This window comes from Dama dama, chromosome 12 (assembly GCF_033118175.1).
Source record: "Dama dama isolate Ldn47 chromosome 12, ASM3311817v1, whole genome shotgun sequence".
NCBI classification, from domain to species: domain Eukaryota; kingdom Metazoa; phylum Chordata; class Mammalia; order Artiodactyla; family Cervidae; genus Dama; species Dama dama.
In genome coordinates, this window is record NC_083692.1 from 81,261,838 (window position 1) to 81,289,747 (window position 27,910).

The window sequence follows — 27,910 nt, forward strand, 5'->3', positions numbered from 1 at the left end:
GCATTGCCTTTCTTTGGGATTGGAATGAAAACTGACCTTTCCCAGTCCTGTGGCCATTGCTGAGTTTTCCAAATTTGTTGGCATATTGAGTGCAGCACTTTCACAGCATCATCTCTTAGGATTTGAAATAGCTCAACTGGAATTCCATCACCTCCACTACCTTTGTTCATAGTGATGCTTCCTAAGGCCCACTTGACTTCGCATTCCAGGATGTCTGGCTCTAGGTGAGTGATCATACCATCGTGGTTATCTGGGTCATGAAGATCTTTTTAGTATAGTTCTTCTGTGTATGCTTGCCACCTCTTCTTAATATCTTCTGCTTCTGTTAGGTCCATACCATTTCTGTCCTTTATTGAGCCCATCTTTGCATGAAATGTTCCCTTGGTATCTCTAATTTTCTTGAAGAGATCTCTAGTCTTTCTCATTCTATTGTTGTCCTCTATTTCTTTGACTGATCACTGAGGAAGGCTTTCTTACCTCTCCTTGCTATTCTTTGGAACTCTGCACTCAAATGGGCATATCTTTCCTTTTCTCCTTTGCCTTTCGTTTCTCTTCTTTTCTCAGCTGTCTGTAAGGCCTCCTCAGACAACCATTTTGCCTTTTTGCATTTCTTTTTCTTGGGGATGCTCTTCATCACTGCTTCGTGTACAATGTCAGAACTTCCGTCCATAGTTCTTCAGGCACTCTGTCTATCAGATCTAGTCCCTTGAATCTATTTCTCACTTTTACTGTATAATCATTAGGGATTTGATTTAGGTCATACCTGAATGGTCTAGTGGTTTTCCCTACTTTCTTCAATTTAAGTCTGAATTTTGCAATCAGGAGTTCATGATCTGAGCCACAGTCAGCTCCTGGTCTTGTTTTTGCTGACTGTTTAGAGCTTCTCCATCTTTGGCTGCAAAGAATATAATCAGTCTGATTTTGGTATTGACCATCTGGTGATGTCCATGTATAGAGTCTTCTCTTGTGTTGTTGGAAGAGGGTGTTTCCTGTGACCAGTGCATTGTCTTGGCAAAACACTTTTAGCCTTTGACCTGCTTCATTTTGTAGACCAAATTTGCCTGTTACTCCAGGTATCTCTTAACTTCCTACTTTTGCATTCCAGTCTCCTATAATGAAAGGGACATCTTTTTTGGGCATTAGTTCTAAAAGGTCTTGTAGGTCTTCATAGAACCATTCAACTTCAGCTTCTTCAGCATTACTGGTCGGGGCATAGACTTGCATTACTGTGATATTGAATGGCTTGCCTTGGAGATGAACAGAGATCATTCTGTCATTTTTGAGATTGCATCCAAGTACTACATTTTGGACTCTTTTGTTTACTATGATGGCTACTCCATTTCTTCTAAGGGATTCTTGCCCATAGTAGCAGATATAATGGTCATCTGAGTCAAATTCATCCATTCCAGTCCATTTTAGTTCATTGATTCCTAAAATGTCAATGTTCATGTTCACTCTTGCCATCTCCTGTTTGACCCCTTCCAATTTGCCTTGATTCATGGACCTAACATCCCAGGTTCCTATGCAGTATTGCTCTTTAAAGTATTAGACTTTACTTCTATCACCAGTCACATCCACAGCTGGGTGTTATTTTTGCTTTGGCTCCGTCTCTTCATTCTTCCTAGAGTTATTTCTCCACTGATCTCCCGTAGCATACTGGGCACCTACTGACCTGGGGAGTTCATCTTTCAGTGTCCTATCTTTTTGCCTTTTCGTGCTGTTCATGGGGCTCTCAAGGCAAGAATACTGAAGTGGTTTGCCATTCCCTTCTCCAGGGGACCATGTTTTGTCAGAACTCTCCACCATGACCTGTCCATCTTGGGTGGTCCTACACGGTATGGCTCATAGTTTCATTGAGTTGATCAGTTTGGTTAGTTTTCTGTGATTGTAGTTTGCATTCTGTCAGCTGTCTGATGGGTAAGGATAAGAGGCTTATGGAAGCTTCCTGATGGGAGGGACTGACTGAGGGGGAAACTGGGTCTTATTCTGATGGGTGGGGCCATGCTCAGTAACAAAGGAATGGTGACCTTCCATAATCTTCTCCTCCCCAGGATACCTGTAAAGAACATCAGACCACCATTCTGACAAAGGGAGGGAGTGTTCTGACCTTCATATTAGTTTCCCCAGGACAGAAATTCTGAGTTCATGGTGAAATTCAGAGACAACTTCCTTTTGCTCCTTTGACATACAAAAGGACAGATGTCTTCCTCATCTGTTTGAACACTCTTAAGTCCAGCAACTGGATTCCTTAACTTGGCTTTGAAGTGGGGGTTTAAGGCCCCATTCAGCAATTTTTCCCTGAGGATCCCTGTGACACCAGTGTCTTGTCATTGGCCTCCCTCCACTCGGGCTAGTTGTTGCACATCACCCCCTGAGTCGTCTGCATTTTCAGGCCTCAAGTCCTTGATATCTTGGCAAAGGCCACATCCCACAACCCGTCCCGCCCACTCATTTAGTGCTCCCAGGGCTGCCATCTGGAGCAGGCCAGCCAGCCCAGACTAAGTCAACTCCATTTCCCTGAATGAGTAGATCCAGTTTGGGGTTGAACATGGTGCATAGTGACCACTGCAGGTTCCTGCTAGAAAGTTTCTTATTCCTGGCACTTGGGTATTAGAGGGGACTTCAGGTGTCTGGGCTTCCCTGGTGACTCAGATGGTAAAGAATCTGCTGGCAATGCAGGAGACCTGGGTTAGATCCCTGGGTTGGGAAGATCCCCTGGAGAAGGGAATGACAACCCACTCTAGTATTCTTGCCTGGAGAATGCCATGGACAGAGGGGCCTGGAGGGCTATAATCCATGGGGTCGCAAAGAGTCAGACATAACTGAGCTACTAACACTTTCACTTTTCGGGTGTCTAGATTCAAATACTTCCAGCTGGAAGCTTCTCCTCGCTGGAGGATCATCCAGGAACACTTCTCCCCCAACACACACACACACACACACACACACATACACACACACACACACACACACACACACACACACACACACACACACACACACACAAACATACCCTAACCAGGCTTGTATAACCATCTGCCTTCACCCAACCCACCATCCCGTCTTTGTTATCTGTCCTAGGTAGAGCCATTCAGCCCCCTCTTCCTTCTCCATAGCCCAGGTTTACAGTGCTCCCAGTCCTAGGAATCTATCTCAGATTCTGTGTCCTGCTGCTGGAGGGTCAGGTTGATCCTCCCAACAGGAGGTTTGGGCCAGAATTAAAGAACAAAACAAGAACATTAAAAACTGCACCATAATGCCAGGGGAAATCTGTCATCACGTTGGGAGTTGTTTTGTTCTAATAACTTCAAATCACTTTGCACTTGCATGACCCTGAAAGCGAGCACCTCCTTCAAGTTGCGTCATAGGTGCCTCATATACGGCGCCCTCACCCTGGCCCCGCTGTTAGGTTTGACCTGTGACATTCAGAGAAGAGAGCACAGAAGAGGAAGATAAAGAGTTCCAGCTGGAAGAATAAGGCACAGAGAATGAAAGGTCCAGCATCCGAAGTCAGCAATGGAGATCCTTGTAAGGAAGACAGTGGATAAACCTCTTGAAATCCAAAAGTCCTTATGTTAATCCAGGTGTTAAACCTTAAGGTATTAACATTGCTGTTTGGTTTTAGTTGGGCTTGAGACAGTGTGCCTGGGCATCATCAGGACATCTTATCATAGTCCCAGTCCTGGCGGGGACACAAGGAAAAGCGTCACTGCCCCAGTGATGAGAATGATTCATTCAATCCTCCTTTGAAAAAACTTTATTTATTTATTTAATTTTTGGTTGTGGGGGGTCTTTGTTGCTTTCTCTAGTTGCAGTGAACAGGGGCTGCTCTCTGGTTGCCGTGCACAGGGTTTCTCATTGTGGTGCCTCTCCAATTGCAGCGTATAGACTCTAGGTGCATGGGCTTCAGTAGTTGTGGCTTGTGGGTCTCGTTGCTCTGTGGCATATGGAATCTTCCCAGATCGGGAATGGAACCTGTGTCCCCTGCATTGGCAAGCAGATTCCCGTCCATTGTCCCACCAGGGAAGTCCCCTTTATTTATTTTGACTGCACTGGGTCTTAGTTGTGGGAACATGGGATCTTGGATGTGGCATGTGAGGTTCCTTGTTTTGGTGTGTGGGATCTAGCTCCCTGATGGTGGATGGAACCCGGACCTGCTGCACTGGGAACACAGACTCTTACTCACTGGACCACCAGGAAAGTCACCCTGGTGGGTCAGTCCTCTTACCGGGCCCCTCCCTCCCCACTCATACCACTGACTGGAAACCAGACTTTCCTCCCACCTCACCCAAGATTCCCACATCAAATGTGGGGTACTACTCCTTACTGGCTTAACTGCTTTCTCCACATTTGTGGCTGGCAGTGGCTAATGCACTCAATCTTGCATTTGTTTTCTTAAAACAGGACTTTCAGCACAATAACGTATTTGGCATCTCTTCTCCTTTCCTCATTTCCCAAGATGAGATCATCACAAACACAACTTCTAAAGAAATCTCTACAACCAGACTTTCCGACGAAACCCGACACCTCCACAGACAAATGGTGATCAGCCTCGGGTTTTCAATAGGCAGCTTTAGCAGCAGCAAAGACTGTCCATTCAGGGAGAGGGGTGATACCTCTGAGGAATGACACCAGCCAAAAAGTTCCTCCCCTCACCCTAGAAGTTTCCCCACCAGCCCTTCATCATTCTGATGGGGTCAGCATCGCTGTCAAAATGTGTTCCTCTCCATCACTCCACACCCTCCACCCTAAGTACTCCCTCCCCTCAGGGAAAGGAAGTCTATCAGAAATGGTTCTCTCAAACTGGATAAATCCGTTACTTCCTCCCACAAGTCCCCCTCAGGATGCAGGTGCCAACTTCAACCCTCATCAGATCTGACGTGCATTGCCCACAGTGTTCTCTGCTTGTCTCAAGCTTTATCTCCATAAGCATTTAGAGCTCCCTCGGGGCAGGAACCCAGGCTTATTTGCCTCCAGGTTCCTCACCCTTGCTCCCTCTGTACCTGCCCTACATCTTGTAGCTGAAAGAATAATTGAACTCTGGAGCAAATGCCTTAACCCCGGCTGGCAGGACTCGGGTGTAGACAGTACAGTAGGCTGGAAGCCAGGACACCAAGGCTCACCTCCCAGCCCTGCCAGGGACTGGCCATGTGGTGGCGGGGGTGGGGGAAGAGTGTGTCATCTGTTCAGGGTCTCTGTCTCTTTTTCCTCCAAAAGAATCCACCTCAGGCTCCCCTGCAGCCAGCCACTTCTGAGAGCATCAGGAGAATTTCCCCCTTAGCCCTGTAGCAGGCAGGACTAATGAAGCTATTGCCACAGACAAATGGTCTGCAAAGCCAAGAAGGGACTAATGATGGTGGTTGTTAAGTCATGTCAGACTCTTGCAACCCCATGGACTGTAGCCTGCCGGGTTGCTTTGTCCATGGGACTCTCCAGGCAAGAATACTGGAGTGGGTTGCCATTTCCTTCTCCAGGGGAATTTTCCCGACCCAGGAATCAAATCCGGGTCTCCTGCATTGCAGGCAGATTCTTTACCAACTGAGCTACGAGGGAAACCCTAAGAAGGAACTAAGTTTGCTTCCAAATTCCCCGCTTCCCCCACCACCCCAAGTTTTTCCCTCCATGGGTGACATAGCATTTGCTACCCTGCGCCCCCTTCTGGTGATAAGTGGAAAGATCCCACGCCCCCCCCCCCCCCCCCCCACCCCGCCACCCCCGTCCCAGGTCCACAAAGATACTCCTCAATACTTGGAGCTGGAGGAGGAAGTGGGAGGAGAGAAGAGAGGAAAGCAGTGTGGACTGGGGCTGTGGAGGTCAGGGAAGGGTCCAGAGTAATCCTTTTAAACACAGGCAAATTAAGTCATTCCTCTGCTCAGAATTCTCCAGGGTAAAAGCTGAGTCTGACCCAGGATTTCTGCGTCTTTGACTAGGCTCTCTCTAGTTGCAGGGGCGGGGGCTATTCTTTGTTGTGGTGCATGGGCTTCTCATTGTGGTGGCTTCGCTTGTTGTGGAGCCTAAGCTGTAGGTGCATCATCTCAACAGTCGTAGCACACTTGGGCTCAGTTGCTCACCTGCAGCATGTGGAATCTTCCTGGGCCAGGAATCGAACCCATGTTCCCTGTGTTGGCAGGCAGATTCCTAATCACTGGGCCACCAGGAAGTCCAGCATGGTTTTTAAATAGGGATGAAAGATGACAGTTTGGAAGAGCAATAATCACATATACTCTCCAACCGCCCCCCACCCCTTATCTATTTAGGGGTTTGCAGGCAAGATTACAGCAGGGCAGATGGCTGCTATGGGGAGGCAGGAATCCAGACCTCTAGGTTCAGAGTCTGTGCTGTACCTCCTGGCCCATCTCGTTTCAGCTGCTCCCCCGACATGACTGAAGCCACCTGACCTCAGCTCCTTCTCAAAGTCTGGCTTCTGTATGATTGTAATTCAACCCAAGTGTGACAGGACAGATTCCTGGGAAGCAGACTCTAATATGGAGATTAGCACCCAGGAAGTTCATTAGGGATGCTCTGTGCTCAACACCAGAAGAAGAAAAGAACTGGGCAGAGGCCGCGTGGGCCGCAGCCGTATGTGGCAAGCTGCGCTGGGGGCTAAGGGGCGCGGGCCGCTGCGAGGTGGGGAGCCGATCCTGCGTTCTTCCGGGGAGTGAGGATTTCCTCGCACGTGGCTGGGGCCCAGGCAGCCAATTGGTTGCTTTGGGACGGACTGTGGCGGATTATTTGGACTCAGGCTGCCTGCATCCTCACTGCGTCTTTAAGATAGCCAGAATGGCTAAAAATGGTGATAATGAAAAAATGGCTGCTCTGGAGGCCAAAATCTGTCATCAAATTGAGTATTATTTTGGAGACTTCAATTTGCCACGGGACAAATTTTTAAAGGAACAGATCAAACTGGATGAAGGCTGGGTTCCTTTGGAGATAATGATAAAGTTTAATAGGTTAAACCGTTTAACGACAGACTTTAATGTAATAGTAGAGGCCCTGAGCAAATCAAAGGCAGAACTCATGGAAATAAGTGAAGATAAAACTAAAATTAGAAGATCTCCCAGCAAACCCCTCCCTGAAGTGACTGATGAGTATAAAAATGATGTAAAAAACAGATCTGTTTATATTAAAGGCTTCCCAACTGATGCAGCTCTTGATGACATAAAAGAATGGTTGGAAGATAAAGGTTAAGTGCTAAATATTCAGATGAGAAGAACGTTGCACAAAGCATTTAAGGGTTCAATATTTGCTGTATTTGATAGTATTGAATCAGCTAAAAAGTTTGTCGAGACCCCTGGCCAGAAGTACAAAGACACAGACCTGCTAATACTTTTCAAGGAAGATTACTTCACCAAAAAAAATGAAGAAAGAAAGCAAAATAAAATGGAAGCTAAGTTAAGAGCTAAACAAGAGCAAGAAGAAAAACAAAAGCTAGCAGAAAGTGCTGAAATGAAATCTCTAGAAGAAAAGATTGGCTGCTTGCTGAAATTTTCAGGAGACTTAGATGATCAGACGTGTAGAGAAGATTTGCACACCCTTTTCTCAAATCATGGTGAAATAAAATGGATACACTTTGTCAGAGGAGCCAAAGAGGGAATAATTCTTTTTAAAGAAAAAGCTAAGGAAGCACTGGATAAAGCAAAAGAGGCCAATAATGGTAACCTACAACTAAGGAACAAAGAAGTCACCTGGGAAGTATTAGAAGGAGATGTGGAAAAAGAAGCACTGAAAAAAATAATAGAAGATCAACAAGAATCTCTAAACAAATGGAAGTCAAAAGGTCGCAGATTTAAAGGAAAAGGAAAGGGAAATAAAGCTGCCCAGGCTGGGTCTGCTAAAGGAAGAGTACAGTTTCAGGGCAAGAAAACTAAATTTGATAGTGATGATGAACGTGATGCAAATGGTGCATCTGGAGCAGTAAAAAGAGCATGAGAAGAAAGAGACGAAGAAGAACCTCCATCAAAACAACAGAAAACAGAAAATGGTGCCAAAGACCAGTAGTTTAATAAACAAATTTTTTATTCATTTTAATTAGATTTTAAGCTGCTTTTGTCTTTGGAGGCTGTTATAAAGAAAACAGAATTAAATCCACTTCGATGTCTACCTGTAAGAAAGGAAGACTTGTTGTTGTTGTTGTTGAACTTGTCTTCTGTTATTGAAATGAGTTTTTTAATGTGCAGTTCTGTTTGTGTTCTTTTGGATTATTCAAATATCAAAAGAAACATTCTTCCATTAAGTTGCCTTTGTAATATGAATGCATTAGTACAAAGTAATAAAATGTATACTGCATAAAAATAAACTTAGTTTATTTTTTTTTAATTTTTGTGCCCAAAGTATTGGAGAAAGAATTTATGTTAAACCAGCATATTGGCTGTTGTGATCATAGGCCCATTCTGTAGTTAAATATTTATCTTCTAGGCTGGCTTTCTGTATTTACTCAAGCAACTTGATAGCATTAGAAATAATTACTTATTGTGAAGTTTTTCAGTACTGAATATGGATAAACCAGAATCAAGAGACTTACTGATTTTTTTTTATTAAACTTGTATGATGCTGGCAGGTCGTATCGCAGCTCTATAAAACAAAAGCCATCTAAGGATGAAAATTGTACTTCTAAACATTTACCACCCTTGACTTAAATATGGTAGTACCTTCCTATTTGTAATTTCCTAAATAATCAATAGCTACCAATTTCATAATAACCATGATTATCTTAAAAATTTCTGGTTTGGATTTTAGTAACAGTAGTCAGTAGCTAATTATCTTCCTACTAAGCATTCTCTCTAAATCACAGCTCTCAAATTTTAATGCGCAAACAAATCACCTTCAAGTCAAATCCTGTTCAAATGCAGATTGTAATTCAGTATGTCTGGGTGGAGCCTGAATTCTGCAAGTCTGACAAGCTCCCAAGGGATGTCAATGCTGATGGTCCATACTTGACAACCACACTTGGAGTAGCAAGTCTCTGACTTGGTATACTACTATTGGAACTGTTCTGAGGTCTCCACGTTGCATATTATATCTTAAACTAAGAAAGGAATGACAGTACTGAATAGGAATACAGACTTGTACACATTACTAATTGTTATGAAGGTGAAATTTCAAGTTATGTTGTTAAATCCAGTCCAAAAAAAAAAAAAAAACACAAAAATTCCCCCTTATTGTATACTCTTATTTCAGACTTTTCAGAATTACCTGGGTTATAGTCAGCTTCTAGTTATATGCTTTTGCCATTTTGATGTCTGTGAGTATTATGCAATTTACTAATAAAAATGTATCAGACATGAAAAAAAAAAAAAGAACTGGGCAGAGAGAGATGTTGGGCTACAATACAGTCTCAAGAATGGCCTCAGCCAACCCCATAAGGCACTCTGAAGCTGGGATGACCTCTTTAGCATTGTCTTGTGTTAGGGCCAGGGCTGGTCTTTTGTACCCAAGCACTGTTCAACCATTGGATGTGGGTCTCCTGGGAAGGGGGAATGGCCTGATCCAGGTTACTTTCTTTGGCAGAAGCCATTCCCAAAGAAGACTTACAACTGAGAGCTATCTTCCTGCAGAAATGCTATAAGTGTTGGGAACAGTTCTTCAGTCATGAATGAGGATTCCTGCAGCACAGCATAGCATCCATGTAGTAGTAGTGATACATGTTTAATCAGCCCTTGTTCTAGGCCTGACTCAGGGTCTCCCTCAAACTCAGTGGGGTCTTGGAAGCTTCAGGAACTTACCTAAGGCACCTAGGTACAGGTATCGGACTCCTGCATGGGAATAAGAGGCCTTGAGTTCTAAGTCAGCTACTGACTCTCTTTGTGACATCAGGCAAGTCCCTGACCTCTCTTAGCCTCAGTTTCCCCACATGTCTATGAGGGTTGAGCTGAGGTCCTTGGTCAATAGTTTGTGGCCTTATGATGCCTAAAACCATGGATGGCAAGGAGTGAAGGCTGCCTGTGCCTCATTCTCGTACCTCAAAGCCCACACCACCACCCCAGCCCTCTCACTTTTTGAACTGTCAGACTCCTGTCTTTATGGGCAGGGACTACAGGTTGAATAACCAAATATAAGTCAAAATTAGATCTAAAAGACAGTGAGCTCTTCCCAACTCCCCCAAACCTTCCCAGAATGGATTTTAGCTTTTCCCAATATTCATGGTTTCTGCCCTTACAAAGGGACACCACTGCGTATTTGATATGTGAGATACTTGGAGGTCATTCAAGTTACCACCCTGTTTTCTGACATCACAGGTCACACAGAGACATCTATCTTCTAGGGAGTTATGATCTCACATTAGTTATTAGCAGCTCCTGGGGGCTCTCAGTGGGGCTTTTGGAAAAAAAATAGAAAAAGATAAAAGGTAATTTGGAAGTCTGCTTTTGCTTTGGGAATAATAAATCCTTAAATTGTCCCCCTGCCTCCAGTTTTACATTTCTCAGGATAGTCCTCTGTTCATCCAGCTTGGTTATTCATTTTGGAATTGTTTTTGTAGATGGTTTATGCTTTTCTTCTAAGAGGAAACTGCCTTCGTTTCTCAGCTCTCCATTTTGACTTCTCATGACCAGAGTGAGATCAGGGAGAATGTGGCGCCCCCACCCACATTTCTAAACTAATGTGGAATGTAAAGAAGGAAACAAGCCAAACAACAGCCAGGCGTGATCCTTAAGTCATAGCACAAGAGAAGGGGAAGGCCCTCAAACACCACCTAGTCCATTTGCTCCCATGTTATAGATGGGAAAGCTAGGGAGAGGGAAGATGAGACCCCAGCTTCTTAACAAGTAGGAGATCCTTCAAAATAAGAGGAGGAAGACTTTCAGAACATAGTCTTGCATTTGAAATGACAAAGCAGATATACAAACAATTTTTAAAGTAACCAACACATAAAAGAAATAGAAAATAAAATGAAGAGCCATTGGCAGACCAAAAATATTGGGAAATTTCTAGATAATGGAAAACAGAAGGAGGTTTCAGATTTCCATCTTGATGCTGAATTAAGTAAACTGAGGATTTCCTCCCCCAAATTCAGCCCTGAAGACACTGTATAATGAAAGAGGAGTGATGTATCCCAGAATTGAACTTGGAGAAACAGAAGTCAGACAGGTCCCAATCTGTGTGGATATGCAAATTAGAGGTGGAGAAAGTCAGATATCATGGATGGATGAGAATGTAGGGGAAGACTTTCTAGTTGTGGATTTTCTCTCCTCCACAATAATCTGCCTTTCCACTTCTGTGGGCAGAAAACACCAATATAACACCAGCTGCAAATGGCAAGGTAACCTCAAAGGCAGTTTTGGAGCCAGCTAGGGTGAGAAATGGGCTTCCCTGGCAGCTCAGTGGTAAAAAATCCACCTGACAACGCAGGAGATGGAGGTTCCATCTCTGGGTAAGGAAGATCCCCTGGAGAAGGGAATGGCAACCCACTCCAGTATTCTTGCCTAGAAAATCCCATGGACAGAAGAGCCTGGCAGGCTACAGTCAATGGGGTTCCAAAAAGTTGGACACAACTTAGTGACTAAACAACAACGAGGGGTGAGAAATAGATTCAACAAACAAAGGCTGTCAGGCAGTCACTGAGCAGTCTCTCCTTCTTCCCCCACACCTTGATTGGGAAAAATGACTGTACAGAGAGGCAGCTCTTAGGAAAGGGGAGTGACTAGGGCAGAGTTCGAACATGTTCTTTGAAAGGCAGGGTTCTGCAGTCATTGACAAACAGGAAACAGATGCTCAGAGGCTCTGCACCCTGAGGCGCTCGCCTCATAACTTCAGCGGGAGGAGTCAAAGCAGGAATCTGGTCTTTAATCTCACTCCTTCTTCCAAAGTACACATTATTGGCTGAGAGAGCTGACACTTCCAAGGAAACATGAGCTCGGAGCCAAAAACAACCAACAAACGAATGACTATCAAAGAAGTGAAATGAACAGACTGGGTAAAAGAAGAATTTACACTAAGAACAATACATATATCCTTTCAAGGCATAAGAGAAGCATTGTAAATATAAAGCAAGAAGAGCAATTATTTAAAAAATAACTAGGAATATTGGGAATGACAAGTGTAATCATTGAAAGAAATAACTGGGGTGAGCAGCAGAATGTATTTGGCCAAAGAACAGATGACAGTGTTGAAAGATTAGGCAGAGGACAAAAGTCAACATAAAATTTATCACAAAGAATATAGAGAAATTAAGAGGTATGGATGACAAAAGTGGAGTGGATGACATGCATTCAACTGAAGTCTCAGAAAAAAGAAACAAGATAAAGTATTTTAAGACACGATGTCAAATTATTTTCCATAATTAAAAATATGGGGCCTTTGATTGAAAAGCACCTTTGCAGCATTGCCAATCTTCTTTCACAGAACATTTGCTACAGGAGACCCAGGCTAGATACCTGGATCATGAAGATCCCCTGGAGAAGGGAATGGCTATCCACTCCAGTATTCTTGCCTGGAGAATTCCAGGGACAGAGGAGCCTTGAGGGCTACAGTCCATGGTGTCACAAAGAGTCAGACATGACTGAGCGACTAACGTTTTCACTTTTCTATAAGTGACACAGGAGGCTGGGAGAAGTGTGTGTAGCAGGAAGGGTGTAGAATAAGAAAGTGAAATTTCCGCACAGATTCATAGTGCTTAGGAGACAAAGTCCTGCTAGAGGAAGATGGTGGTTGTGTCAAACACACAGCTAGTCTTGATATTTGCCAAAATTTGAAGCTGTATTGATTTAGAGGCCAACCAAATCTCTTAAAGGCATAAACAAAATCCCCACGGTGTCTTATGACTATGGAAATAAAGACGTGACTAGCTCTCAATCAAACCAGAGGAGACTGAGTCAAAAAGAACTAGAACCCAGCCTCAATCTAGTTTATTTCCTAATCACATTGTTGTGATTGGCACCATATCTTATCTACGTAATATAGAAAGGGTAAAACCTATATATGGAAAATTCTTCAGCCTTAGTTCATATATGTAAGATCTCTGCATGCGTGCTAAGTTGCTACCATCCTGTCTAACTCTTTGTGACCGTATGGACTGTATCCCACCAGGCTCCTCTGTCCATGGGATTCTTCAGGCAAGAAAACTGGAGTGGATTGCCATGTCCTCCTCCAGGGGATCTTCCCCATCCAGGAATCGAACCTGCATCTTTTAGGTCTCCTGCATTGGCAGGTGGGTTCTTTACCACTAGCGCCACCTGGCAGATCTCTAGTGTACAGTAAAGAATTATAAGGCATGTGAAAAGGCAGGAAAATGTGATCATATGTGCTCAGGAGAAAAAAAGATAATAGAAGAAGACCCACAGTTGACCCATATTTTCAAGGTTACACAGGATTTTTATTATTTTTTTCTTTGAGAACAACACCCTTTATTCAACACCAGTGAAGCAATACATACAGCGCTAAGGGTCTCCTGATTCACTCCATCACTGAAGTACCCCCATGCATCCCCCTCGTGATGGTGCTGTCTGAACCCTAGTCCACAGAAGCTACATGTTGCCCCCTTTGTTTCTTTGTCCGAGTTTATGTACACCATGGCTGGCCTTGGACCCCTTCATTCCTGTCACAAGATGCCACTTGCCTCCTGACATCACTCACAGGCTGCTCTGCTATCAGATCAGTGGTAAAGCTTTTCATTCACTTCTTTCTGACAACCTACAAATGGAAGTTGCCTATAGTTGTTATGATCATAGAACTGTCCAGGGTGCGTGACCTCCTCACCAGCTAGTGAGGACTGCACAGGGAAGCACCTGGTGCCCCTGGGCGGGCTCCCTGCCACCAGGCTGCCCTGGTCTAGCAGCCAGAGGAAGGTCACTGCTGCCACCACCTTGCCAGACATTGGGATACAGAGTCCCAGCCACTGGACCACCAGAGAAGTTGCTGCCCATTTTTTGCTTGGGTTTTTTTGTTTGTTATTGAAATGTATGAGCTGCTTGTATGTTGTGGAAATTAAGCACTTATTGGTTTCATCATTAGCAAATATTTTCTCCCGTTCTGTAGGTCATCTTTTTCATTTTGTCTTTGGTTTCCTTTGTTGTACAAAAGCTTGTAAGTTTGATCAGGTCCCATTTGTTTATTTTTGCATGTATTTCAATTGCCTCAGACAAGGCATTTTTAAAAAACTATTTCAAATATGTTGAAGGGGAAGATGGAAAATATGACAAAATTGTTAAAAAGAATACTTTAGCAGAGAATTGTAATCTGTAAAAATATCAAATGGACTTTTTCTGGAGCTGCAAAGTACAATTTCTGAAATTACAAACTCACTGATGGATTTACAAGAAACAAACAGAATTGGTAAACCCAAAGTTCAATATAAATTATCCAAACTGAAGCCTACAGAGAAAAAACAATGGAAAGAAGAGACATGCAAGACACAATAAAAGGTTTACACATAGTGAAACTGGAATCCAAGCAGAGAGGATGGAGAGAATGAGTTAGAAGCAAAGTTGGAAGAGAGAAAGATCAAGAACTTTCCAAAACTGATCAAAGATATCAATGTATAGATTCAAGATGCTTGATAAAACCCAAGTAGGATAGATACAAAGAAAATAATGCCTAAATATTTAATCAAATGGCTGAAAACCAAAGCTAAGTAACAAAAAGTAGCCAAAGAATAAAGATGCATTATATATTTTCAAAGGAGCAACAGTAGGATTTGATTATTTTACATCAAAATTCTGGAAGCTGCAGACATTGAATGACCTTTCTTAAGGTGGTGAAAGAAAAAAAAACTGCAAATGTCATTCTATCTCCAACAAAAATACTGTTTAAAATACGAAAGCAGGGAGGGTAAAATGGGAGACTGGGATTGACATATAAACACTTTTATATATAAAATAGATAATTAATGAGATCCTAGTGTATAGCACAGGGAACTCTACTCAAAACTTTGTAATGGCCTATATAGGAAAAGAATCTTAAAAAGAATGGGTATATGTATATGTATAACTGATTCACTTTGCTCTACACCCAAAACTAACACAACATTGTAAATCAACTATACTCCAGTAAAAACTTTTAAAAATATGAAAGCAAAATAATGACATTTTTCAGACAAAAAAAGGAAAAAAGAAAAACCCAAACTGTGGCCAAAATAATATGCTACTGGAGAATGGATGGTCAAATAAACTAATGGAATCAAATAGAGAGTCCAGATATAGACCCACATATATACAAACAACTGATTTCTATTAAAATGACAAAGCACATTCAATGGGAAAAGGAAAATATCCTCAATAAATGGTGCTAGAAAAAATGGATATCCATATGAGAAGTAAAGCACCTCAACCCCTACCTCACACTACACACAAAACTCAATTTGAGTCAGGGCTTCCTTGGTGGCTCAGAGGGTTAAAGCGTCTGCCTGCAATGTGGGAGACCTGGGTTCGATCCCTGGGTTGGGAAGATCCCCTGGAGAAGGAAATGGCAACCCACTCCAGTATTCTTACCTGGATCTCATGGATGGAGAAGCCTGGTGGGCTGCAGCCCATGGGGTTGCAAAGAGTCGGACATGACCGAGCAACTTCACTTCACTTCATAGGTTGAAACTTAAGAGCTAAAATAATAAAACCACTAGAAGTGCTAAGAGAATATTTTTGTGACCTCTGAGTATGCAGAGAATTCTTAGGGAGTATCCAGAAAGTATAAACCATAAAAGATTGATTAATTGGACTTCATCAAAATTAAAAATTTCTATTCATCAGAAAGCACCATCAAGAAAATAGGCAAGGGACTTCCATGGTGGTCCAGTGACTAGGACTCCAAGCTCCCAATGCAGGGGGCCTGAGTTCGATTCCCTGGACCAGGAACTAGGTCCCACATGCTGAAACTAAGAGTCCACATGCCACAAGGAAGATTGAAGATCCTGCATGCTGCAACTAAAACCTGATCCAGCCAAATAAAATAAAATAAATATTAGGGGAAAAAAGCCAGGGGAAGATCAAGAGGCCAGTCTCCAAGATGGTGCCGAAGAAAGACAAGAAACCCAAGAAAGTCAACCTGGAAATTTAATTTGAACCTTACAGAGTCAAAAGATAGAACTTTTGACTCTGGAAATTTTGAACGTTTCTATAGGAGAAGGTTAAAGTGAATGAAAAGATTAGAGATCTTGGGAATGTTACTCACATTTAATCCTTCAAGAATAAAATCACAGTTGTTTCTCAGAAACAGTTCTCTAAAAGGAATTTATAATACTTTACCAAGAAATACCTTAAAAAAGAACAATCTTCGTGATTGGCTTCATGTGGTTGCATCTGAGAAGGAGACTTATGAACTTTGTTACTTCCAGATTAGTCAAGATGAAGATGAATCTGACTATGAAGACTAGATGAAGCCATCCTTTATAGGGCTTTTCTTGCTAAAAAAAAAAAAATAAATGAAACCTACAAGAGAAGCATCTTGAAATGGACCTTTAGTTTATCAGTGAATAAAAAAACATGACTCTGTATGTGAAGCATTCAGGTCCTTAAGTGTATGTTGTCTATATGATGCTGGCTTTACTTTAATACTTTTAAAATTTTTGTTAGATTATAGTTGATTTACAGTGTTGTGTTAATTCCAGGTGTACCACAAAGTGAATCAGTTACATATATGTCCACTTCTTTTTAAAGAGTCTTTTCCTGTATAGGCCATTACAGAGTACCGAGTGGAGTTCTCTGTGCTATACAGCAGGTTCTTATTAGTTATCTAATTTATATATAGTAGTGTATATGTCAGTCTCAGCCTCCCAATTTATCCCTCCCTCCTTATCACCTGGTAGCCATAAGCTTGTTTTCTACATCTACGACTCTACTTTTGTTTTATAAATAAATTTTTGTAGTGTCCCCCACTCCTGTTTAAATACTTTCTGTAAGCAATATTTAAATAGCTTATAGCTACTGGAATTTTCAGGATTTCTCAAATGTACTGATTTTACAGATTTCCTTAAGTTAAAGTATATAGTGAAAAAATGAAGCACAATTTTGGGTACAACTTTGATTAATGAAATATTTAAATTATCTTGACAGTCTCAAAAAAAAAAGCTGGGGGCGGTGGACAACAAAAATTAAAGAAAAATAGACAAGCCAAATTGGGAGTAATATTCACAATACATATATATGATAAAGGGCTTTTTTATCCACAGTGTACAAAAAATTCTTACAACACAATGATAAAAATAAAAGCAACAACACAATTTTTTTAAATGGGTAAAAAATTCAAAACATTTCATCAAACATAGTGAAATACAGCTAGTCAACTTAGATGAAAAAGTGCTCAAAAGCATTAGTCATCATGGAAATGCTAATTAAAGCAATTAGGCACCAACACAATAAGGGAAATCATATATACCTGATACAATGGTTAAAATGAAATAGATTTACAATAGTTTACAATACTAAATGTATAAGATATGGAGCAACTAGGTCTCTCACATATTGCTGCTGGAAGTCTAAAATGTAGCAACAACATTGGAAAACTGATGGTTTCCTAAAAAGTTAAGGATAAACTACCTTATGACTCAACAATTCTACTCCTAGAAAAATAAAAAAGCCTGTGTCCACAAAAAGTCTAGTATAAGAATGTTCATAGCAGTTTTAGTCTTAAAAGTCCCAAACTGGAAATAACCCAGATGCCCATCAAAAGGAGAATAAGCAAACTGTGTTATAGTCATACTATGAAATACTATTAAGCACTAAAAAGGATACAAGTGATAACACAGATGAATCTCAAAAATTTTATTCTGATTGAAAGAAGCCAGGCACATAAAAACACATTCTATTATTATTCCATTCATATGAAATTCTAGAATAGACAAAATTAACATAATTATAAAAGTTGGAACTGTAGTTGCTTCTGGAGAGGTGAGAGATTATGAAGGAGCACAGGGGACATTCTGAGGTGAACAAATGTCTGTTTCCAACAAAACTGATTAAAGAGCCCATTGAAGATCTATGATTTTCACTAAATATAATTTATACCTCAAAAAACATGCTTATTGAAGGCATTTAAAATTATGAACAAGCCAAGGATGAATAATATCCACACCTCTGTTCAACCTTAGCATTAGAATAATACAAATTAAAAAGTGAAGAAAGAGATTTAAGGTTTGGAGAAGAAGAGAAAAAATATAATTATTTTCAAAGGATAAATGTGATCATATGCATAGAAAACTCAACAGAATATCTGATAATTTTTTACATTAGTAAACCCAGTTGCAATAATAACAAAATTTCTTTAATTTTTATTTATTTTTTATTTAATTAATTTATTTATTTTACTTTACAACATTGTATTGGTTTTGTCATACATTGACTTGAATCCACCATGGGTGTACATGTGTTCCCCATCCTGAACCCTCCTCCCACCTCCCTCCCCCATCCCATCCCTCTGGGTCTTCCCAGTGCACCAACCCTGAGCATCCTGTATCATGCATAGAACCTGGATTGGAGATTCAGTTCACATATGATAATTTACATGTTTCAATGCCATTCTCCCATATCATCCTGCCCTCGCCCTCTCCCACAGGGTCCAAGAGACTGTTCAATACATCTGTGTCTCTCTTGCTGTCTCACATACAGGGTTATCGTTACCATCTTCTAAATTCCATATATATGCATTAGTATACTGTATTGGTGTTTTTCTTTCTGACTTACTTCACTCTGTATAATAGGCTCCAGTTTCATCCACCTCGTTAGAACTGATTCAAATGTATTCTCTTTAATGGCTGAGTAATATTCCATTGTGTATATGTACCATAGCTTTCTTATCCATTCATTTGCTGATGGACATCTAGGTTGCTTCCATGTCCTGGCTATTATAAACAGTGCTGTGATGAACATTGGGGTACATGTGTCTCTTTCAATTCTGGTTTCCTCAGTGTGTATGCCCAGCAGTGGGATTGCTGGGTCATATGGCAGTTCTATTTCCAGTTTTTTAAGGAATCTCCACACTGTTCTCCATAGTGGCTGCACTAGTTTGCATTCCCACCAACAGTGTAAGAGAGTTCCCTCTTTTCCACACCCTCTCCAGCATTTATTGCTTGTAGACTTTTGGATAGCAGCCATTCTGGTCAGCGTGAGATGGTACCTCATTGTGGTTTTGATTTGCATTTCTCTGATAATGAGTGATGTTGAGCATCTTTTCATGTGTTTGTTAGCCATCTGTATGTCTTCTTTGGAGAAATGTCTGTTTAGTTCTTTGGCCCACTTTTTGATTGGGTCTTTTATTTTTCTGGAACTGAGCTGCAGGAGTTGCTTGTATATTTTTGAGATTAATTATTTGCCTGTTGCTTCATTTGCTATTATTTTCTCCCATTCTGAAGGCTGTCTTTTCACCTTGCTTATAGTTTCCTTTGTTGTGCAGAAGCTTTTAATTTTAATTAGGTCCCATTTGTTTATTTTTGCTTTTATTTCCAATATTCTGGGAGGTGGGTCATAGAGGATCCAGCTGTGATTTATGTCAGAGAGTGTTTTGCCTGTGTTTTCCCCTAGGAGTTTTATAGTTTCTGGTCTTACATTTAGATCTTTAATCCATTTTGAGTTTATTTAAGTGTATGATGTTGGAAAGTGTTCTAGTTTCATTCTTTTACAGGTGGTTGACCAGTTTTCCCAGCACCACTTGTTAAAGAGATTGTCTTTCCTCCACTGTATATCCTTGCCTCCTTTGTCAAAGATAAGGTGTCCATAGGTTCGTGGATTTATCTCTGGGCTTTCTATTTTGTTCCATTGATCTATATTTCTGTCTTTGTGCCTGTACCACACTGTCTTGATGACTGTGGCTTTGTAGTAGAGACTGAAGTCAGGCAGTTTGATTCCTCCAGTTCCATTCTTCTTTCTCAAGATTGCTTTGGCTATTTGAGGTTTTTTGTATTTCCATACAAATTGTGAAATTATTTGTTTTAGTTCTCTGAAAAATACCGTTGGTAACTTGATAGGAATTGCATTGAATCTATCGATTGCTTTGAGTAGTATACTCATTTTCACTGTATTGATTCTTCCCATCAACTAACACGGTATATTTCTCCATCTATTTGTGTCCTCTTTGATTTCTTTCATCAGTGTTTTATAGTTTTCTATATATAGGTCTTTTGTTTCTTTAGGTAGATTTATTCCTAAGTATTTTACTCTTTTCGTTGCAATGGTGAATGGAATTGTTTCCTTAATTTCTCTGTTTTCTCATTGTTAATGTATAGGAATGCAAGGGATTTCTGTGTGTTAATTTTATATCCTGCAACTTTACTATATTAATTGATTAGCTCTAGTAATTTTCTGGTAGAGTCTTTAGGGTTTTCTATGTAGAGGATCGTGTCATCTGCAAACCGTGAGAGTTTTACTTCTTCTTTTCCAATCTGTATTCCTTTTATTTCTTTTTCTACTCTGATTGCTGTGGCCAAAACTTCCAAAACTATATTGAATAGTAGTGGTGAGAGTGGGCACCCTTGTCTTGTTCCTGACTTTAGGGGAAGTGCTTTCAATTTTCCACCATTGAGGATAATGTTTGCTGAGGGTTTGTCATATATAGCTTTTATTATGTTGAGGTATGCTCCTTCTATTCCTGCTTTCTGGAGGGTTTTTTTTTTTTTTTATCATAAATGGATGCTGAATTTTGTCAAAGTCTTTCTCTGCATCTATTGAGATAATCATATGGTTTTTATTTTTCAATTTGTTAATGTGGTGTATTACATTGATTGATTTGCAGATATTGAAGAATCCTTGCATCCCTGGGATAAAGCCCAGTTGGTCACGATGTATGATCTTTTTAATACGTTGTTGGATTCTGTTTGCTAGAATTTTGTTAAGGATTTTTGCATCTATGTTCATTAGTGATATTGGCCTATAGTTTTCTTTTTTTGTGGTATCTTTGTCGGGTTTTGGTATTAAGGTGATGGTGGCCTCATAGAATGAGTTTGGAAGTTTAACTTTCTCTGCAATTTTCTGGAAGAGTTTGAGTAGGATAGGTGTTAGTTCTTCTCTAAATTTTTGGTAGAATTCAGCTGTGAAGCCGTCTGGTCCTGGGCTTTTGTTTGTTGGAAGAGTTCTGATTACAGTTTCAATTTCCGTGCTTGTGATGGGTCTGTTGAGATTTTCTATTTCTTCCTGGTTCAATTTTGGAAAGTTGTACTTTTCTAAGAAGTTGTCCATTTCTTCCAAGTTGTCCATTTTATTTGCATATAGTTACTGATAATAGTCTCTTATGATCCTTTGTATTTCTGTGTTGTCTGTTGTGATCTATCCATTTTCATTTCTAATTTTGTTGATTTGATTTTTCTTCCTTTGTTTCTTGATGAGTCTGGTTAATGGTTTGTCAATTTTATTTACCTTCTCAAAGAACCAGCTCTTGGGTTTGTTGATTTTTGCTATGGTCTCTTTTGCTTCTTTTGCATTTATTTCTGCCCTAATTTTTAAGATTTCTTTTGTTCTACTAACCCTGGGGTTCATAATTTCTTCCTTTTCAAGTTGCTTTAGGTATAGAGTTAAGTTATTTATTTGACTTTTTTCTTGTTTCTTGAGGTAAGCCTGTATTGCTATGAACCTTCCCCTTAGCACTGCTTTTACAGTGTCCCATTGGTTTTGGGTTGTTGTGTTTTCATTTTCATTTGTTTCTATGCATATTTTGATTTCTTTTTTTATTTCTTCTGTGATTTGTTGGTTGTTCAGCAGCGTGTTGTTCAGCCTCCATATGTTGGGATTTTTAATAGTTTTTCTCCTGTAATTGACGTCTAATCTTACTGCATTGCGGTCAGAAAAGATGCTTGGAATGATTTCAATTTTTTTGAATTTACCAAGGCTAGATATATGGCCCAGGAGAAGTTCCGTGTGCACTTGAGAAAAAGGTGAAATTCATTTGTTTTGGGGTGAAATGTCCTATAGATATCAATTAGGTCTAGCTGGACCATTGTGTCATTTAAAGTTTGTGTTTCCTTGTTAATTTTCTGTTTAGTTTATCTATCCATAGGTGTGAGTGGAGTATTAAAGTCTCCCACTATTATTGTGTTATTGTTAATTTCCCCTTTCATACCTGTTAGCATTTTTCTTACATATTGTGGTGCGCCTATGTTGGGTGCATATATATTTATGATTGTTGTATCTTCTTCTTGGATTGATCCTTTGATCATTATGTAGTGTCCATCTTTGTCTCTTTTCACAGCCGTTGTTTAACGTCTATTTTATCTAATATGAGTATTGCTACTCCTGCTTTCTTTTGGTCTCTATTTGCATGGAATATCTTTTTCCAGCCCTTCACTTTCAGTCTGTATGTGTCCCTTGTTTTGATGTGGGTCTCTTGTAGATAACATATATAGGGGTCTTGTTTTTGTATCCATTCAGCCAGTCTTTGTCTTTTGGTTGGAATAATAACAAAATTTTAAAGTCAGTAACATTCCTCTATATCATTTGTTAACTATCTGACTATGTAATACAAATTTAGATAACATTCACAGTAGCAATAAAAACTATATAATATTTATAGAAATTAATCTATCAAAGAATGCACAAGAAAAGCTTTAAATCTCTAATGAAAGACATAAATAAAGACCAGGATGTTTGGAAAGATATACCATGTTAAAGAGGGGGATATTTTAACACCACAAAGATGTAAATTATCCTTCAAATTAGTCAATACTTTGAGTAGAATTTCTATCAGAAATAATCTAGAAACTTAACAAATTGACTCTGAAATGTATAGGAAAGACTAGAAGATCATAACTAAAAAAACTTTGAGGAAAAGCACAGATTCTCCCTAATGTATATTTACATATTATACAAAACTGTAGTACCATTGTAGAACTGGAGTGGAGGCTAATAAATAGGTCAATGGAACAGAAACAGATTGTCAATAAATTTTAAGTATGACAAAGATGGAATCAGAAATCAGTGAAAAAGTAATGAATTTTGAGAATATTGACTCATTTTGAGGATTATGATAAAAGATCTCTATACCTCTAAAGATGAATTATTTAGATATATATAAAATCTAAGTGTGGAAAGTATAATATATATATCACATCTTGTGACCTTGGGATGGGAAACTTAAACAAGATCCCCAATGTAGAAAATTTAATCTGGAAAAAATTGATGACTTATCTATATCAGCATAAAGGATTTCTGCTCAGTGAAGGACACCATCAACAAAGTTAACAGCTGAGTCGTGGAGAGAAGATCATTTCAACATTTAAAACTGATGAGGCAGCAATATCTTCTAGACCCTACCAGGACCTCTAACAAGTAAGAAGAAAATAATAGGAACCAGAATAAAAATGGACAAAGTATGTGAGATTGGTAGTCATTAGTTCCATTCACCAAATATTTTTCTTTTTTTGTTGTTTATTTTTTATTAATTTTTATTGGAGTATAGTTGATTTACATTATGTGTTAGTTTCTGCTATACAGCAAAGTGAATCAGTTATACATATATTCACTCTACTTAGACACTTCTCCCATATAGGTCATTACAGAGTATTGAGTTCCCTGTGCTATACAGTAGGCTCTTATTCAGTTCAGTCAGTCCAGTCACTAAGTCGTGTCTGACTCTTTGAGACCCCGTGGACTGCAGCACGCCAGGCTTCCCTGTCCATTGTAACTCCCAGAGCTTGCTCAAACTCATGTCCATCGAGTTGGTGATGCCATCCAACCACCTCATCCTCTGTTGTTCCCTTCTCCTACCTTCAATCTTTCCCAGCATCTGGGTCTTTTCCAATGTCAGTTCTTTGCATCAGGTGGCCAAGGTATTTTTTATTAATTATCTATTTTATATATAGTAGTGTATGTATGTCAGTGCCAATACATTTCTGTCAACTTTTACAAAAACCTTCATTTCTACCTGAACCAATGGGCCCTTAAAAAAAAAAAAAAAAAGTTCTAATTATTGAAGCAATAGTTTTGTGAGAAAAGTTGGAAGGTGAAGAACAGATGCAAAGGAGGAAATGACTTCTTAGAGATAAGTCTGGTGAACAGTTTTTCACCAAATGTTTCTCATTTTCCTCCTGGGTTTGTGGTATGATTACACTTTCCTGTCTCCAAGAAGTTAGGTGTGACATGTAACTTGCTTAGTTTCGGTAAAATTTCTTTGGAAGTGACGAGTGTCACTTAGCAGAAACTTAAAGTCCTTAAATGGTTCTTCAGAAGCAGAGCTGTTGTGCAGTTTACCACATTTTTTTCCCCTTTGGTGTCGTGACAGGCAATACTAGTGATGGTGGTGATTCCACTAGCCTGGATTTCTGAGCTGCTCTGATAAGTGGAGACTCCTGCTGACTCGCAGTGACCCAGAAATACTGCTTTGTAGCTTGGAACTGTTAAGATTTCATGGTTGTCTGTCATATCAGCGTAATTTAGTTTATCCTGACTGATACAGAAGTGGGGTCCTACCAAACAATATTAGCTAAAATTTATGCAAAAACTTAGAAACTGGTCAACAGATGGTGAGGACACTGTGAGCATGTGTTTGAAGATAGCAGTTTGTGTTATTTTGTGGCAAGCTATTGGGTAAAATTGCCACCTGCAATAACTTGGAAGGTAGGTCCTTACACCTCATATACTTTTAACCTGAGGGGAAAAGAAGATAGTAGCAAGCATTAGTTTCTGTTGACTGCGTTTGAAATAATCTCAGAAAATAATTGACATATTTCTAAGCAGGAGTGGAAGGAAATTGAGGGGGGTCAGAAAATTGGGCTCTTGTGCAGTTGGAAGTGATAACTGCTTCTCAATCCTAACAAGTAAAAGGAAAATGAGAAGGACTTGAAAGGTCAAAAGCCAATTAATAACTCAGCATTGGGACTTTCCTGGTGGTCCAGTGGCTAAGACTCTGAGCTTCCAATGCAGGGGGCCCAGGTTTGATCCCTGGTCAGGAAACTAGATCCTAAATACTGCACAAACAGATAAACAATTAAAAAAAAAAAAAAAGCTCAGCTTTTGGTCCAGGATCAAGTCAAGTTTATGGCCATTTCATCCAGTGATAAAAAGTTTTGAATGGATGAAGATGTCTCAATTTGAGGGTCTAACTAAAGGTGAGGTATCCATAATTCCTTCTGATTGGACAAAAGAGCTCTCAGGAAAGAGTCTAAATGTGCAGCTCTTCCACAAAAGTGAATACCTTATTTGCAATTAAGTGAAAGGGAAGGGATGGGGAACTGGATGAGAAAGAAATAATGTAGCAAATCCAAGTTCATTTAGAAAATAACTGTGGATGAGCTCTGTCATATGGAACTGACTGGAATCAAATAAATATTAAGGCTACTAAGTTTTACAGAGCATTGTATTGCCAAAAAAATTTAAGTGTAAACTTTAAAAGTCTGTGACCCTTTGAACCTTAAAATGACTCTAGGGCCTGTAACCATCAATGGAAATGTGTTGATGCCTACATCAGATAAGGCCAAAGAAGATGATGGAGAGGAAAGAATCTTCCAGAAGGTAGAACCAGGGGTTGCAAAGAATAAAGGACAAGGTAGAAACCAGGGTCAAAGCAAGGAACATATGCATCCCCGGAATAGAAGGTGGGTATGACTGTATGGAATACACAGGAAACCAAAATATGTTACCCCAAAACATGCCACTTTGGCAAAAGGACTGAATTGAGCTGAAGTCAGTGGAGAATAAGCAAATACAAAAATAGTTCCCTGCCCTCTTCCTACTTGCCTTAAAGCAGGATATAAATTTTCAACAGTGTCCCCTCTCCTTCTTTATGAATAAGAACAAAAATTAATCACCAGAGGTAACTTTAGATCCTATCAGCCTGGAAACACCAGAGGAATCTACATAATAAATTTACTAACTAGCCTCTGCCTACCATTAATTCCCTGTATATTTACCTTCCTGCAGTTTTCCCTGGGAAGTCTAAGAAATTATTTCCTTTGTTCTGTCATTTTTCTATGAATTTATTGTTCTTTGTTGAAGATGCTATGTAAGCTGAAGTTCTAAGCCCCCTCCCTGAGTTACTCTGAGGTTCTCCCATGTATATATATGAAATATTCATGGGAATAACCTTCTGTTTGTTTTTCTTTTGTTAATCTGTCTTTTGTTACAGGGGCCCCAGCGAGAACCTAAAAGAGTAGAAGGAAAAAATTTCCCTACTTAACAATATTTAGACAGTTCCCTTAGGTTGAGAGGGGTGTATCTTATGAAGGGGGCAAAAAAACCACTGAATATTCGTTGACTAGAAGGACAGATGATGCTTGGTTACCAAATATTTTCAGTTCTCCTTCTGGACAGTAGGATTGTACTTTCCCATGTTCTTGAAGTTAAATGTGATCATGTACCTAGTTATGGCCAAGAAATGTGAGTGGAAATGATTTGTATCATTTCTGGGTGGAAGCTCCAGAGCCAGTGCATGATTCATCATGTTCTCTTTTCCTCTGGGATAATGACTGGCAGTGTCCAAAATTATGGCTGCTTCAACACCCCTGGTCCCTGAGTGGCTAAGGACTAGAGCTCCTCTGACAATCACTATGGACAGGTAGCAAAGACAGAAAATAAACATTTCTTTTTTTAAGCCAACAAAATTTTTTGAGTATCATAATCTAGGATATCCTGATGAACAGGCAATTTGCAGATGGGAAAATCCAAGTGGTTAACCTGTAGATGGGAAGAAATGCTCAAGAAACATAAATTAAAATAGCAATGAAATACTACTTCATGTCCCTCAGATGGGCAAAAATTAGAAAATATAAAAATAGCAAATATTGAAATATATGGGGAAATAAGAATCCCTATGAGGTATTTGTGGAAGTAGAGAGTTGGAGGGAACCTAGGTGTTCAACATTAAAGAATAAATAAACAAATGGAGTGAAGCATTTGCTGGACTACCAGATTGCATTCTAAAGAATTAATTGTATATTTATAGAATAGGGTGGGTATATATTTAAAACAGTGTTGACTGAAAAAAGAAACAAATCTTTTTAGTACCATTTACGTAAGTTAAAAATACATAAGCGCTTAGTCATTCATTCCTGTCTGACTCTTTGAGACCCTTTGGATTGTAGCCTACCAGGCTCCTCTGTCTATGGAATTTTTCAGGTAAGAATTCTGGAATGGGTTGCCATTTTCCTCCTCCAGGGGATCTTCCTGACCCAGGGATCAAATTCATGTCTTCTATGTTTCCTGCATTGCAGGTGGTTTCTTTACCCCCTGAGCCATCAGGGAAGCCCTAAAAATATATGAAGTAAAAATACATTCTTCCTGTAAAGAAGAATAGGCGTTAATGGGACTTCCCTGGTGTTCCAGTGGTTAACACTCTATTCTTCCACTGCAGGGGGTGTGGGTTTGACCCCTAGTGGAGGTCCTGCATGCTGCCTGGCATGACCAAAAAATTAAAAAAGAAAAAAGTTGGAATATTGCATGAAGACCAAAATAAATAATAGTAATAGTAGTACCAATAGTAGTACCAATAGATGATGATGATGCAATATTGTAGACTGATGATAAATGGTTTCTGTGAACTGAGGATTAATTCAGTCTGATGCACCAAAGGCCCATGAAAGCAAAGCTCAGTTAATGAAGATGGCATGCAATTGATGGAGAAAGCACAGCACAGAAAATCACATGCTAAGCAAATCTAGCAGTGATTTAAGACATAAGTTAGAGATGTGTTTTTCTCAAAAAGTTTCAAGGAGTTAACAAGGGCAGAGAGCATGAGTGGACCATGGATAACTAATTAAAGGTCTGCCCTGGAAAACTCAGCCAGTCATCATCTCCTCTATATATAGAGCAGCCGGCTGCAGTGTTTGGCCTCAGGATAAAGCCATGATTACCACTCTCTAATCAAAATGGAAAATCTGCCTGAAGGGGACTCCCAGTCGGGTCTTGGGATCAGAGAATCAGATTACGTGGAAGACAATTCTTTAAATTCACAACATAAATGGAGGAAAGAAGAAAATTTTAAATGCAGTCCACTCATGATTAAAATAAAGCACTCACCTTGAGTAAAGTCTTTCCTTTTTTAGCCACTTTATAAACTTTTCTGACTGTTT

General features: G+C 39.9%; 2 pseudogenes; both read left to right on the plus strand.

Moving 5' to 3' along the window:
* Positions 1 to 6,739: 6,739 nt before the first annotated feature.
* LOC133066638 (lupus La protein homolog) lies at positions 6,740 to 8,100 on the plus strand (annotated as a pseudogene).
* A 7,833-nt stretch (positions 8,101 to 15,933) lies between these two features.
* On the plus strand, positions 15,934 to 16,300 carry LOC133067420 (ribosomal protein eL22-like; annotated as a pseudogene).
* Positions 16,301 to 27,910: the final 11,610 nt, after the last annotated feature.